Genomic DNA, 16795 nt, shown 5'->3' with positions numbered 1-16795 from the left:
CATTATTATATAAGTATTTATATGTATGATTATATATATTGTATCTGGAAATTACACTTAATAAATATGTACAAAATATTTATTAAACATTCATGTGAGAGAATAGACTTTTCTGAAAAATTTAAAAAAATATATTTTCTAGAAAGAAGAGACTTCAGAAGAGTTATTTCAAATCTGGATATGCTACCTTTACTAAGAAAAGATTTATGTTCAGCTAAATTCATTTTGTTTCCTCATGAATAAATATGGAATTATTCCTTGGAACATCTAGGAAAGCAGTGAAAATCCTTCTGCCATTGTGGATAAAATATAAGAAACAGTAGGAAAAAGATCAAAACAAAATATGTTTTATGTTTCACTTTTTTTGCAAGTTAAATGAATATTTTCACAGTATTCCTAATTATAAGATATTGAATACTATTGTGGCTGTGCAGTAATTTACTCAAGTGCCTAACAACAGCATAGAAACTACAAAATCCAAAGAACTGACAAACTCACTAGTTAGTACAACAGCAACAATAACAAGGCAATTATTAGATCCCGAAATGTATATTTTTAAAAACAGACCCTCATATAGCAAAGACAGAGTAGCAATAGTATTCTATTTCTGGATGGGTTGCTTAACTGAAATTTTCAACTCATTTTACTTCTCTGAGTTACTACATCTTTAAATATACTCATCTTTGCAAAGACAGAAATTTACAGGCCAAATATAAAAACAAGTTGTCCATTTATCAGCATTCATAATTAGGAACAAAAATTTTAAGAGCACCGTGTGATACAAGCTACAGTTGAGTTATGTGCATGATGTGGTTAGAGACCTGGGGAAGGAGAGTGCTAATGGACTGAATTGCATCCCACCAGTATTAGATGAAGCTCTAATCCCCATTGTAACTGTATTTGGGGACACGGTCTATAAAGAGGTGATTAAGATTAAGTGGTGTATTAAGGATGGACCCTGATCCAATAGGATTTGTGTCCTCATAAGAGAACAGAGAGCTTGTGTGCTGCCCCTCCCCACTCCCTGTGGAAGGACATGGTGAGGAAGTGGCTGTGCGCAAGCCAGAAATAGAGGCCTCTGGGACTTCTAGCCTCCAGAACTTTGAGCAAATACATTTCTGTTAAGCTAAAAAAAAATTAATAAAAGTCATAGATTTGTCTGCTTCTACACAAATATGTAATGACATAAAAGTAACAGTAATATTAGCTATACTTTCAATTACCAAGCATTACAAAACAATATATGTTTTTCTCACTAATTCCAAAAATTTAATAAACAGGAAAGAAAGTTAAAGTCACTGCTGGATACAGTTACAGTAAAGGAAATAATGAGTGGATCTTACACTGCAAGCTGGAGTTGCACCAGATTTAGTGTTCTGCAAAATTAGTTCTAGGGTTTTGACAAAAGATATAAATTTGTGTCATATTGAAACTGTGAGAACCCAGTATTGATTCCTGCATGCTATTGTAGGAGGATTTTAGGATTATTTTGACCCTCTGAAATTTGTTTTTAACTCCCCATTGAGTTTGGGAGAAAGAGTCGAAGTAACCCTGATTGAACGCAATGCACCCCATGTTCTCCAGGTTCATTTTGAAGTTTTAAAGTTTCCATGATGAAGTGAGATGGTCCCTGATATTTGTCAATTACAGTTGGAAAAGCTTTTGGTTCTGACCTGTAGGTTGTAAATTTACTATTGATGGGCCAGAAGTGAAATGTCTTAAAACTTGAAGGTGTTTAAAGATTTACCTGGGCCTGAAAGGAGCCTTAAAACTCTTACATTGCCAGCAAAAAGGATCCAAGAAACTATAGCAGCAGGCACATGGATTGAAAAAATTATTTCCTCGATAGACTAATTACTGAACCCTTTTGTCACCTGTTCCCTGAAGAATTTTCCAGTTCCCTGTGTCAGAATGAATTGCTTCCTCCTCTCTGCTTCAATAGCACTTTGAGCAGGCTCATATACCTCTCTTATTTATTGTATACTTAGTTGCATACACATTTGTTTCTTTCAACAGATTATAAATTTCTCAAATGTAGATAACTGTTTATTAATCTCTGTACCTCTTGTGTCTAGATAATGTCTAACACTTAATAGTAACTCAATAAACATTGTTTGACTTAAAGTGAATTTCAGAAGACATTCTGACAAGGATAAAGGAAAGAGAATTGCTGTTATTCTCAATGAGTTTAAGAGTTGCTACGACATCAGAGATAGCAAGCATATTTTAATTTTACTACATTTACCAAACAGCAAAACAACAAAGAAGAAAACTAAAAATTAAAGAAAAAATGGATAGAGGGTTTACAATCAATTAAACCTAACTGAACAAGTGTTTTGAAAGATAGGTGGTCAGTCCAATCTAGTAAAAAAAGGGTGGTGATCCATTTGAAAATTTACATGGAGATAATGTCAAAGAGCATATGATAACAGCAAAGAGTAATCACATGGTTAGGCTTGGTAGTAGTAACAGGGAATTTAAATTTCTGGGAGAGTACAGTACTTTATCTGGAAGATAAAGTAATAATTTAAGCTACTGTAATTTATGAAAAGAAAAAGTAAAATAAAGATACATTTTTAGTTTTCTTCTACATGGTTTTACACATGTGATTTCTCTTGTACTAATTTCCACTTCATGAAGTCCCTTTGAGTTAAATAGAGAAAGTATTAATTCCATAATATAAATTTATTTTTAATGTGGTTTAGTGAGACTTAATAACTTTCCAATATTACATACTGCTGCAAGATCCATTAGGATGAAAACACTTTCTCTTCGGCTCATTTCTATATTCTCAGCACCAAATAAAGTGATAATATGGCTTGATATATTGTATTTGTCTTATCACTCAATACAATTCTAAGTGTCAGTTTCAGAACTCAAAACAAAATATACTATTTCCAAACCTAGTGTTATTACTTTAAGCAATAGAGAATAGCATTAAAAAATAAATAAAATCTAAGGAATACTTTATTTCTTTACGTATAGGGTGATTTCATAACCAGGGTAAATCAACGAGGTTATGTCTAGACTACTCCAAACATGGAAAAATTCCAATGCCTCTTATTTTCTAAAAAACATCAAGTAGGCTATACATTCCCCAGGATATAAGTTTTTGTATCTCCATTTTGTCATATTCAGGACACAAAATTTGGTGCCATCTACCAAGAAAATTCTACAAAATTAGAAAGAGCCGCAGAATAGCTTTGTGTTCTTAGAATCTATTAAACTAGATTTTATCCTAGAAAAACAGAAAACTAGGGAGATGTCAAAGTGATTGCTTCCTTATGCTTATTCTAGTCTACTTGGAATAAAACCAAAGGACACAAATTCTAGAGGTAGCTCAAAAAGCAGTTGTCCGGTAAAAGCAGGTAATAAACTTCACTGCAGAGACTCATTTGCAATCCAGGGCACATGGGATTTCACAGGAAAACAAAACAAACAAAAGTTAAGCTGAAGAAGACAAAGTGAAAAAACTAACAAAATATGTTAAAAAAAAGGAAATAATTAAAGAATACCAAAGATCAGAGCATCATTACACAACATAAGTAAATGTAACAGAAAAAATTTCAAACGTTATATAATACATACATTTAAAAATGTTAAAGTTATTAATTAATCAATAGAAATCACAATGAAAATGTTCTTCAAAAATATCCAAGTAAAATAAAAACATTAAGAAACAAAACAACATACTTAGGTAAATTAACTTAAGTACTAATTAGTAGGATAACCAGCTAATTAAAAACATAGGAAAAGAAAAAAATCAGAATGTCATCTTCAGGCAATGATGCACTAGTAAATTTACATAAAGACTACTGAGAATAATTAGAAAAAAACTACACTTAGCAAAAAACAAAAACAAAAAAAAACAAATAACAAACTCTGCTTGCTTGTGAATATTATACAGCCAAGGTAAAGGAGACAACCCAAACAGAAAAAAAAAACTTAAACTTGAGTTTGAGGGATGTTTTCTCCCTTAGGCTGTGTGATGATCACAGTTGAGAATTCACTGGAAGTATAAAAAAAGGAACAAAGGGCTGGGCACAGTGGCTCACGCCTGTAAACCCAGGACTTTGGGAGGCCAAGGCAGGTGAATCACGAGGTCAGGAGTTCAAGACCAGCTTGGCCCATATAGTAAAACCCTGTCTTTACTAAAAATGCAAAAATTAACTGGGTGTGGTGGTGCGCTTCTGTAGTCCCAGCTGCTTGGGAGACTGACGCAGGAGAATCTCCTGAACCTGGGAGGCAAGGTTGCAGTTAACCAAGATCATGTCACTGAACTCCAGCCTGGGCAACAGAGCGAGACTCCATCTCAAACAAACAAACAAAAGGAACAAAGTTGTAATAGCCTTTTGCTTTACTGGCTTGACACCTGGAGTTATGGCATTCATTTAATGATGCAGAGATGCAGAGAAAGACAGATGTGGTACTGCTGAAACCACTGGGAAGTTGACAGTTCAAGGTAACAAGAAATGTAAATAGGAAACAGATCCTGGCCATTTCAGTAGCTAAGACCATTTGCAGGTCGTCACAAACACAGACTCTGGATGCAATGATCTGGAATTATTAATGCTCTCAATCACTTGTGAAGAGTAAGAGAAAAGCAAATGAATGCACAAACATTAGTTGCATATTTTAATGTATTTGTCTTAAAAACTAATACTAACAGAAACTAATAGATTTTGTTTGTTCAAAACTGAAGATTTGAACAAGGTGACTCAAATCTGAGCATAATTGATAAGAAATGCCAAAACTGCAAATTTTATGTCACAATCAAACTCAACATTTAACATCATTTAAGGTTTGTTAGAGTATAAATCAAGATGTAACAAATGTCAGAAGACTGAACTTATACAGGATATATTCCCTGTCACCAGTGGAAATAAGGTCAAAATGAACAATAAAAAGGTATCTTAAAGATATCCATATGTTTGGAAATGAACAAAAAGTAAAACAAAAAAACAGAAAAATTTCTAAATCCATGGGTCAAAGACAAATATCACAAACAGAGGCTGATCTGAGTAATAATAAAACTCCAGTCTTCCACACAGCTGGCTCTTCATGAATTACTCTTTCTCTATTGCAATTCCCCTGTCTTGATAAATAGGTTCTGTCTAGGCAGCAGGCAAGGTGAACCCAGTGGGCAGTTACAAATCTGAGGGCTCCTTCAGAGCCTGCCCATGGTTTGGTAGCCCCCATACAGTGACAGATCCAGAGACCAGCCCAAGTGGCCACCTAGTTCTCTTGGACTGGGGGCTGACGCTGGTCCAGTGTCTTCTGGCAAGGTGCTGCCCACCCAATGTGCATGGACTTAATTGCAACAGAGAAATGGACTTGGGGAGACATCCCACAACTGTAGTTCCATGGTGGCATGTCTTGTCTATAGCCCCATGATGAGGTATCTATCTGTAGCTCTACCACGGGGTGTCTGTGTGTAGCCCCATCATGGAATGTCTGTATGTAGCCCCATCCACCATGGAGTGGCTATACCTATAGTCCTAATACGGTTTGGTTCTGTGCCCCTACCCAAATTTCATCTCAAATTGTAATCCCCATGTGTCAAGGGTGGGACCTGTAATCCTCCTGTGTTGAGGGAGGGAGGTGATTGGACCATAAGGTCGGTTTGCCCCATGCTTTTCTGGTGATAATGAGTGAGTTCTCACAAGATCTGATGGCTTTATAAGTGACAGTTCCTCCTTCACATGCTCTTCCCTCTCCTGCTGCCTTGTGAAGAAGGTACCTGCTTCCCCTTCCTCCATGGGTGTAAATTTCCTGAAGCCGCCCCAACCATGTGGAACTGTGTCAATTAAACCTCTTTTCCTCTAAAAATTACCCAGTTTCAGGGAAATTTTTTATAGCAACACGAGAACAGTCTAATACAAGCTCTTTTACAAGATGTCTGATTTGGTAAGTATTCTAGGTGTTGCCAACACCTCCTTCCTTCCCCCAGTTGGTTCAGCTCCTTTAGGGGTCTCAGTTGGCTCTCCCTAATTAGTAGGAAGAATATTCTCCTCAGTTGGAAAGATTTGGGGGAGATTTTTCAGGCAGAGAATAGGAGGTTATTCTGGAAGGAATAATCTTGGAATTCTTGATTAGGGATCTTGATTTGGAAGGCCTTCTGTCCCTCTTGTTCTTGTTTGTGTGTTTGTATTTGTGGAGGGGATCTCTGAAGGAATTGCTAATAGAAGTCCATCAGGCCTAATTTGGAGAACCCTCTGTAAGTCTGATCACATTCGGTGAACCCTGAAAAAAACCTTAAAAGGACTGATTTGTGGTAAATATCCTTCATCTTGCCTGGAGACCATCCATTGAATTCCTGGTGAGAGTCATCCTTCCCCACCTTCAGTGAATCAAGTACGACAGGAACTACCGGGAGAAAGTTTGAGCCTTGCCAGGTGGATGTTGGGTGCTGAATGATATGACTAGTGTCTGTTTTGTTATGTGTATTTTGCTTTTTCTGAGATGGAAAATGTTAATTTGGTTCCACATGCAGCCCATTGGGCAACATCTTGCAAAACTGAGAAGATTTTGCCTATGGATCCATAAAACAGAAAAGGATGGTTTTCTTTTGTAATGGGGCTTGACCCACACAGCTATGGTACAGTGAGCAGAGTCATCAAAGTGACTCTGTTCTTCTGGAAGCTGCAGAGAAAGGGAACCCAGAAACCTGGTAGTCCAGCAAAAGGGGTAAGAATTTCTTACCAGCCAAGTTGCTAACCTTTCTCTCTGTGTGTGTATGTGTCTCTCTGTCTCTGTCTCTGTGTGTGTTTGTGTTTAAATGGTAAACATCACTGTTTGTCTCCTCTGCAAGGGTTTGATTATTAGAAAAAAGGATTTGTAAGACTAGTCTTACGGTGTAGCAGCAAATCTGGTGTACTTTGTGCAAAGAGTTTGTTTTTTCTGTGTTCTTTGATGGAGAGAGGGATATCACAGGATAGCATGCAGGTTTAGGACCCTTATAAGCCTACTTTTCAAGCCAGCCTATTAGGCTGGTTAGTTACAAACTTCGCTGCATTTCCCTGAAACCAATACTGAATGAAATTTCTGTTTTGCTTTGTGTCCTTAAGAGCTTAACCTTGTGACTATGTGGGACACTTTCTCTTGGTTGCCATCATCCACCAGAAGACAGGAATTGACACCAGAAGACAAGAATTTTGAGTTTGTATCATGGTTAGCCCTAAAAATTCTTGGGCAGTTAAAAGCCTTTGCAAATTGTCTGCTCTAGACTCCTTCTGGGAAGAGCAAAAGAAACTGCCCAATGCTATTTAGCTTAGTAGTTAAGGCTTTGTCCTTTGACCATGGTAGCCCAGGTTCAATTCTCAGCTTCAGGATTGATTTCTTTCTGGTTTGTTATTTGTGTAACTTTGCCGTTTACTGACATTTTTTCTTCCCCTCATGGATAGTTTCTGATATCCTGTCTTTATTTTTCCTTTCCCCACACTACCTTTGGGGAGATTCTAATCCTTTTAAAAAGAAACTGCTTACCATCACTTTGAGACATCTTATGCATTCATGGTTAAGTTATAACCTTATTTAACACTTATTATTAATTAAATGTAGGTTGTTACCTGTGGTAGAAGTCAAAAGCCAGAAATATTGGCTGTCCTGGCTGGAGTCTGGTAATAAGATTTAGAAAGACTTTTTTTTTTTTTTAAGAGCTCTATGGTTAAAATCAGCTTAATTAAAAATAGATATCTAAGCATATATACTTAAAAGGCCTTTATCTTTTTCTTCTTCTTGAATTGTGTTTTTCTAAAAAAAGTTTTTTTCTTGTCAACTGAATTGTTTTTCTCTTTGTTGTCTTCTTGTCACTCTGATGCCCACATGAGAGAACCTAAGATAAATTCCAACATCCTAGAACTCCTGGGGAGAAACAGAGGAGGAACCACAGATCCCATCCTGAGGAAAGACTGATTTCCTCATGAAACATCAGGAATTGAAAGTGGATTGATCCCTCTCAAAATCTAAGGCTGTTCTATTTTGTATTGTGTCAGCTGACAGTTTTGACGTTTGTGGGTATCAGAAACTATTTTGCATTATGAGAGAAATTTGGTAACAAATAAGTAGGAAATATTATTTAGAGGATGGGTAATGGCAGTTATGGGGGAATAGTCAGCTCTTCGATGCTTGGATTAGAGAAGCATGCTCCTGGCCTGGGGTTGCCTTGCATTGAAATGCATAGTAAAACCATCGCACTGTCTTCTCCCAATGCATTTCCCTCATTTGGGTGATGCAGGATGTGATATAAAAATGGGACCATTAATGCTGGGGATCTGTTTTTGCCTTCCATCTGTGCCTGCTTATTAGTTCCTAGAAACTTCATGCTTTACTGGCCCTACCAAGGGCTCCACCTTAAAGCAAGTAATCCAATTAAAAAACTGGCACATGAAAAAAATCTTACAACTACTGAATCTTTTGTCTGTCTATGTATCTATATGTGTTGTGGGTGAGCTCTGATTGTCTTAGAAAATAAACACAAGAAAATAGAAACTTTTTAGTGTCTTTTTGTTCGTTGACTTTAGTAATCTCTTGGTAATAAAGACAGTTTTAAAGATTATTGTTAAAACAACATCTTCAACATTTAGACATTTGTTTTAAATTAGGTAAGATATTAGGTTTGCTAAATGCTTGAAGGTCATAAACTGCTTCTTTGACTTTTGAAAATTGTTTGACTTACCTAAGGTCTGAGGACATGTGGAGTTAACCATGCCACCTAGCTATGCTGAAAAAAGTCAGACCTTATCTGCACTTCTGTCTGATATCATAGGCTCCACACCTTGTACATAATTAAAACAATATCACTTACTCATCAGGTTTTTCACCAAAAAATGAAAATTGCTAAAATTAACGATGTAACATTTACTTGGGACTACTGAAAAAACATTTTTACATGCATGATTGCAAAGTATAGAAGAAAGTAGAATATAGATTTTGTGTGAGATTATAAGAAGACATGAGAATATGTTTTTTGTTAAAGGGAATGTAATTTTGTCTAGTTCAGAGAGTTTTAAAGATCATCTTAACCTAAAAGAGTAATGGGACATAACTGAAGGTTTAAGCAAATTGAAAAGTTTTTGTGAAGGGTGGATCTTGTAAAGAAAGTTTTGCGGGTATGAGCAAGTTGGCTAAGATTTAAAAGGGGTTATTTTATTTCATAGGTTGAATATTAAAATTAAAAACACACTTATATAGGGCCAGAATCTCAGCCTATGTGTCCAAATAACATAGCTTTCTTAGAAAATTAATCTGCTGTTTAATGAAAAATTGTAAAGGGTTCTAAAAAGTTCATACAAATCTTATGCTATGGTCAAAGTAAATTAAAACTGAATAGCTTAATAAAATTTTATTAAAAACTAGCTTCAGCATTTGATATGATTTGGCTCTGTGTCCCCACCCAAATCTCATCTTGAATTGTAATCTCCATGTGTCAGGGGAGGGACCTGGTAGGAGTGATTGGATCATGAGGGTGGTTTCCTCCATGCTGTTTTCCTGATAGTGAGTGAGTTCTCAGAAAATCTGATGGTTTAAAAGTGTTTGGCAGTTCCCTCCTTGCTTGCTTGCTCTCCTGCCACCTTGTAAAGAAGGTGCTTGCTTCTCCTTCACATTCCACCATGAGTGCATATTTTCTGAGGCCTCTCTAGCCATGCAGAACTGTGAGTCAATTAAACATTCTTTCTTTATAAATTACCCAGTCTCGGGTAGTTCTTCATATCAGTATTAAAATGGACTAATACAGCATTAAAGATGCACTCATGCAAATATGAAATTAGGTTTTCTCTTTTGAAAAACATTTTTATGTAATATTAAAAAAAAGGTTTTTTTTTGCCCCTTTGGATAAATGGCAGGAGAAAAGGGAGAAGAGAGAAAAGAGACAGATTCAGCTGGCCTCGTGCTATCCTCATTGGGTCTTATTGTTTGGAAAATTAAGTCCCCTCTATCAAAGTAAAGATTTTTCCTTTTATAAAATTTTGGAGTTATTATTTTGGCCAAATGAATGATTTATGGTGACCTGAGATTCTATTTTATGACATCCAGTGTTTTAAACCTTTGATATTGGAAAAACATTCCAAAATCAAATTATAATGTATGTCTTTTTCTAACCTAATTATGCTTTTAGAAATTAGGTCTCCTGAAGTCCAAAAATGACATATTTGGCCTATTTGATATAAAAATCATGCAAGAAGCATTGTCAAATATGAAACAGCATTTGGCTTTCTTTGGGCTGTATTTGTATAAATGTGTTATCAGTATGTGTTCCATAATTATGGGAAACTTCTATAGTTCTGATATGATTTAGTGTACATTATTAATAATTATAATTGTCATGTAAAATTGTTGTATGCTACAGAAGTAACAAATTCCTAGTCTATTGTAGTTTTTTTAGTTGCTCTCCTAAGACTTTTGTCTCAGACAATTTTGTCTTGCTTCGATTCTTTTCAGAAGGCAGTTTATAATCAGATGTAGGACTCTGATGGGTACTCTTGAATGCCAATCTCTGATAACTTTAAAAATTGTGCTATTAGAATAGAGGAGAAAACAAAACTTCTAGGACTGTCATGAAGAGGGGATGTGTTAAACATTGCTAATGTTTTTGCCTTCAGGGTCAAGAAAATGTATTTCTTTTGCACTATTTACTTTTATTAAGTGAGAATAGTATACTCCTGGGAGCAAAATTTGGAACATATTGCTTTCCCTCTACCCAATTTCTACAGAATTTAGAAACTGTGAGTATTCTCAACTTATGGCTGTATAGTTATTTGCATAAGTGCAATAAGAATCTGTTTTCTTTTGTAACAGGTCACAATTGGAGAAACTGTTTATTTTACCAAAGCTTTGATTGGAATGGCATGCTTTCTTTAAATAAACAAATTTGACTTCTAGAAACAATAAAAGCCCCTTGGAAAATATGGCCTAATACCTTGTCTACACAAATCCAGTACAAGTTTCCTGACCTGTGGTAAATAAAGAATGTCACTTTCTGATAGACCCAGGGCCCCCAAGTTATTTTGGGATGTCTAGGTGAGAAATTCACAGGTATTTGCAAGCATAGATAAATCCTTGGCTGGGCTTCAAGGCTTTAAAAAAAGTACAATCTGAGATTCCTTATGTAAGAAAATTTCAGCAAAGTCAATATTAAAAACAGCCTATATGGAAAATAATTATTTCTATTTCTCTTTATGCAAATAAGCAGGCAAAGCATGTTAAGATTAAAACAAATTTTACAAGTAAATTTGACCTACCTTAATTTATTTTCAATAAAAATGGAGACTAGAGAGAAAAATTATGCTTAAAAATATCCATAATACACCTGTTGTTAGTTGTTCTTGAGTTTTTCTTTTTTTCTGCAGTTTGGAGTAAATCCTAAATTTTTTGTGGGCTACAAATCTCCTAACTAATGTTTCAAATATTTACTTTTAAAACTTGGAATTTCACTCCTTTTCCAAGAACTCATTATTTACCTTATAGTATGCTGTTCCCTTAAATGCTGTACTAAAACTGCAGATAAGAGTACTACTGCCTTTGTCATGCAAGCCTTGGAACTCCAGCCTGGCCTGCATGCGTATGTTCAGACTGTTGCAAAGAGGCTCTACTCCTTTCACCTTGGGGTCAATTACACCTACCCCCACTACACGCCTAGTCAGCAGGAAGAGGTTAGAGCAGTCTTCAGCCTTTTTCCGTCTTCTTTAGCCAACACCTTAAGACTAAGATGTTATAAAACCCAAAGGGAGGAACTGAAACCACCACTGCAAAATTATAAGTGAGACAGTGAAAGAAACCTGATCTAACCAACCGCATCTTGCTTCTAACCTCCACGTTATTCTCGTTCATTCCTGGGCATAGGCCGTACTAACTTTAAGAGGAACTTAGTTTATAGTTTATAATTTGAAACAAAGATGATAATAGCCCTTTCCCAATACAAACCCCTCTCTTGCCTGGGAACTAGACTGCCTTTGTAGGACTAACAAATTAGCCAAAAGACTAGAAATTATGGTTTAGGAATGATGCAGCTGAAATCTGCTAGATTCTGACCCTCCCCAAATTGCTCCTGGGATAACATCGCCACTGTAAAATCTAAGATCAGGCCTTAAGATATTTTGCAGGCCTTGCATCTGATGGATCATCTGGTATCACCCAGATTGATAAACTAGCTCACCTGTTCTTGCCGCCGCCACCTGGGAACTGACTCAGCATAAGAAGACAGCTTCAACTCCCTATGACTTCATCTCTGACCCAACTGATTTGAGTAATAATAAAACTCTGGTGTCCCGCAAAATAAATAAAGAAATTCACAGAGGAAATTAGAAAATATTTAACAGAATGACATATTATTTATCAGTAATTGTATTGATACCTATGATACTATATATCAATAATGTTTATTTAGATACAGAAATCATGCTAGGTAGCATTGCAAAAATAGACACAATGTAACAGAATACATAATCCACAAAAAGCCCAGGTATATATTGATACCTGAATTATGATGAAAGGGTCATTGCAAAATGATAAGGATCATGTTCTCAATAACTGGTAGTAGAATAGACTAGAAATTCATATGAAACTTTTCCCCTACCTTATGCATGAAAATACATGTACAGAATAATATTTATGGAAGCAGTCTCTGCACTGGTCTTAAAGCCAAACTGCTGCAAATGCATATCAACAATAGAATAGATAAACATACTATAGATATACAATGAATATAAGATATGCAATGGATTTACAGTATACAATAGAACATAACTTGCCAATAAAATAAACTACAGCTGTATGGAAAAACTTGGATTTATATCTCAAATATAATATTAAACAAAAGAAGCCAGATATTCATTGGATTATTATACTCATAAAAATTTCAAAAATATATAAAACTAATCAACGTGGTTAGAAGTCAAAATCAAGATTATTTTAATGGTTGGAGACAATTGTTAATCACTAAGAGTGGCACAAGGGGGAAGAAACTTGATCATGAGAAGAGTTAAAATTTTTAATTTTAGAAATGTTTATATAGTTGTTCTCTGTCAAAATTTACTGTTGCTGTAGAACAAAGCTAGGCACTTTTATATGTCTTATATGTCAAGAAACAGAAAATGAATATATAGACAGAATTTGAAAACTAAAAGATGATAAAATTCTCAAAATCCAACTCAGAGATTTAAGGAGATCTGAAAATAGCTAAATTGAGGTTAAGAAACAGAAAAATAGAAAGAGAAAACCCAATATACTTCTTAAAAGTGTTTCATAATGACAAAATATAATTTAAAAACAGTTGAAGAATTAGTGGCTGAGAATTTTCCAGACTTGACAATTCACTTATTACTTATATTGACAGAAAAAACTGAATTCTTTGTCCAGTAAACAAAATAAATCCAAACCCAAAGTTATTATCATAAAATTACAAACAATCATGACAGAAGCTGTGAATGGAAGTCAGAGAAAAAAGTGATTAGCTACAAAGGAATGATGACTAGAATAGCAGATTTAGCACTAAATGAACAATGACCTTTATTAATAGTGGGTAGAAGGGCTTACAGAAGAGAGAGGGTTAGAATATGACAATGAAATAGTTGAAATTATTACTTTTTTTGTTTTTCTAGAAGGCTTTATTGTTAAGGCTGCAGCATTTGAACTTATTTGTAAAAAAGATGATATTGAAAAAGTCAGAAAAAGATAATAACAGAGAAGTAGAAATTTCTTTTAGAAGAACTTTTGATAATAGGTTGTAAGACTAATTTGAAATTCAAGGATAATTTAGGCAACAGACAAGTTGCCATGGACGAGAAATCTTATAATAAGTCTCTTTTCAATCAGTTCCCTCCGCCATGCCACAAATTATTCTTCTCTCTGAAGCCAGAGTGATTCTTCTAAAATGTAAATTTCCCACACTCCTCCCGATTTGGAAAACTTTCACTGCTGCCGCTACTGATGTCAGAATAAAGCCCAAATTTCCTAGCATGATCTAAGTGATGCGGTTCTTAAATTTCTTTCCCCTATGCCCCTCCTGACGATACATGCTATTCCATTAGCCAACTTTCTCCAGGGTGCTACATTCAAATTAATATTTCTCAGTTAAAATGTCTTTAGAAACATATCACCTTTATGGAAAGGTTTACCAGCTTACTAAATTTGATACATAATTGTTGTGATACAAATGTATATTCTGATCAAAGCTATTATGCATAGCTTCATGCTTTCATTGACATATTTTGTATTGACATATTTTGTATTAGATATATTTATGACAGGACATGCGGGTAAGTTCCAAAAAACCTTATAAAATATTCTAAAGCTTCAAAATTTCTGCATTTACATGCTTGCATGAAACTACGGTGTTATATGTGTGGGTAGATTCCAACCAGATATAAGAGCAAGATCTTCCATAAATTTACACAGGCATTTAAGATGATCAAATTATCAAAGCATTCAATTCAATAGCAATACATCTATTTTTTTCTGTAATTTATATAATTTTAAGAGTATTTATAAATGGTATTAAAGTTATTAAAGTTTAAATAAAATATGAATATATACCTTCTTTATGTTAGCTTAGCAACTGATTATTGTATTGAATTTTTAAAAATCTAGACTACTTTATTCACCTTCCAGGGCTGCTGTAACAAAGTTTCATAAACTGGATGGCTTAAACCAGTGGTCCCTAACATTTTTTTGGGTGGGTGACCAGGAACCAGTTTTGTGGAAGATAACTTTTTTCCAGGGGGAGGAGGAAGGGGAGTGGTTTCAGGATGAAACTGTTCCACCTCAGATCATCAGGCATTACTAAGATTTTCCTAAGGAGTGTGAAACGTAGATCCCTTGCACATGCAGTTCACAAAAGGGCTCGAGCTCCCATAAGAATTCTGAGAATCCAGTGTGGCTGCTTGTCTGACAGGAGGAGGAGCTCGGGCGATAATGCTCACCTGTGAGCTGCTCACCTCTTGCTGTGCATCCTGGTTCCTAACAAGCCACAAAAAGGTACTGGTCCATGACCCGGGAGTTGAAGACCCCTGGCTCAAAAAACAGCAACTAATTGTCTCACAGTTCTGAGGGCTACAAGCCTAAAATCAAGATGTTGGCAGAGCTGGTTTCTTATGATGGCTTTAAGGAAAGGATCTGTGTAGGTCCCTTTGCTTGGCTTACAGAGACCACCTTCACACATGGTGTTCTCCCTGTATCTTCACATTGTCTACCTTCTGTAGATATGCACAATAGTGATAGTGTAAACATTTTATAACAGGCATAAGATGAGTGTAGACAGAACAGATGATAGTCTTAAACATTACATTGGGCTGTACTGGTGTATATCTGCAGAATATCAGCTCTGTGTCCATGTGTGTTGAATAAGTATGTAACAGAAGTAATAAATAATAATGAAAGCAAAGAAGCAAGGAAGGAAAAAAAAAGAAGGAAAGAGGAAAAGAAGGAGGGAAGAAGTGAAAGAAGTGTAAAGTTAAATAAGATGTACTGGTTTGACATCTGGTAAATTGGCAGAGCCTCAGATAGCATAACTGCACATGCCTCTTCTTGCTCAGCTCCTGTGAAAAAAGGCCCCTAGTCAAATGATCCTTCCTTTAGGCTCTATGGTACATGTGCGCAACGTGCAGGTAAGTTACATATGTATACATGTGCCATGCTGGTGCGCTGCACCCACCAACTTGTCATCTAGCATTAGGTATATCTCCCAGTGCTATCCCTCCCCCCTCCCCCTCCACCCCACAACAGTAGTCCCCAGAGTGTGATGTTCCCCTTCCTGTGTCCATGTGTTCTCATTGTTCAATTCCCACCTGTGAGTGAGAATATGCGGTGTTTGGTTTTTTGTTCTTGCGACAGTTTACTGAGAATGATGGTTTCCAATTTCATCCATGTCCCTACAAAGGACATGAACTCATCATTTTTTATGGCTGCATAGTATTCCATGGTGTATATGTGCCACATTTTCTTAATCCAGTCTATCATTGTTGGACATTTGGGTTGGTTCCAAGTCTTTGCTATTGTGAATAATGCTGCAATAAACATACGTGTGCATGTGTCTTTATAGCAGCATGATTTATAGTCCTTTGGGTATATACCCAGTAATGGGATGGCTGGGTCAAATGGTATTTCTAGTTCTAGATCCCTGAGGAATCGCCACACTGACTTCCACAAGGGTTGAACTAGTTTACAGTCCCACCAACAGTGTAAAAGTGTTCCTATTTCTCCACATCCTCTCCAGCACCTGTTGTTTCCTGACTTTTTAATGATTGCCATTCTAACTGGTGTGAGATGGTATCTCATTGTGGTTTTGATTTGCATTTCTCTGATGGCCAGTGATGATGAGCATTTTTTCATGTGTTTTTTGGCTGCATAAATGTCTTCTTTTGAGAAGTGTCTGTTCATGTCCTTCACCCACTTTTTGATGGGGTTGTTTGTTTTTTTCTTGTAAATTTGTTGGAGTTCATTGTAGATTCTGGATATTAGCCCTTTGTCAGATGAGTAGGTTGCGAAAATTTTCTCCCATTTTGTAGGTTGCCTGTTCACTCTGATGGTAGTTTCCTTTGCTGTGGAGAAGCTCTTGAGTTTAATTAGATCCCATTTGTCAATTTTGGCTTTTGTTGCCGTTGCTTTTGGTGTTTTAGACATGAAGTCCTTGCCCATGCCTATGTCCTGAATGGTATTGCCTAGGTTTTCTTCTAGGGTTTTTATGGTTTTAGGTCTAACATTTAAGTCTTTAATCCTATAATAATAATAATAATAATAATAATAATAATAATAATAAATAAATAAAAATTTAAAAAAAATAAAATTAAAAAAAAGAAAA

Source organism: Pongo pygmaeus, chromosome 2, assembly GCF_028885625.2.
Source record: "Pongo pygmaeus isolate AG05252 chromosome 2, NHGRI_mPonPyg2-v2.0_pri, whole genome shotgun sequence".
Taxonomy (NCBI): Eukaryota; Metazoa; Chordata; class Mammalia; order Primates; family Hominidae; genus Pongo; species Pongo pygmaeus.
Note: the sequence above shows the minus strand (reverse complement) of the source record.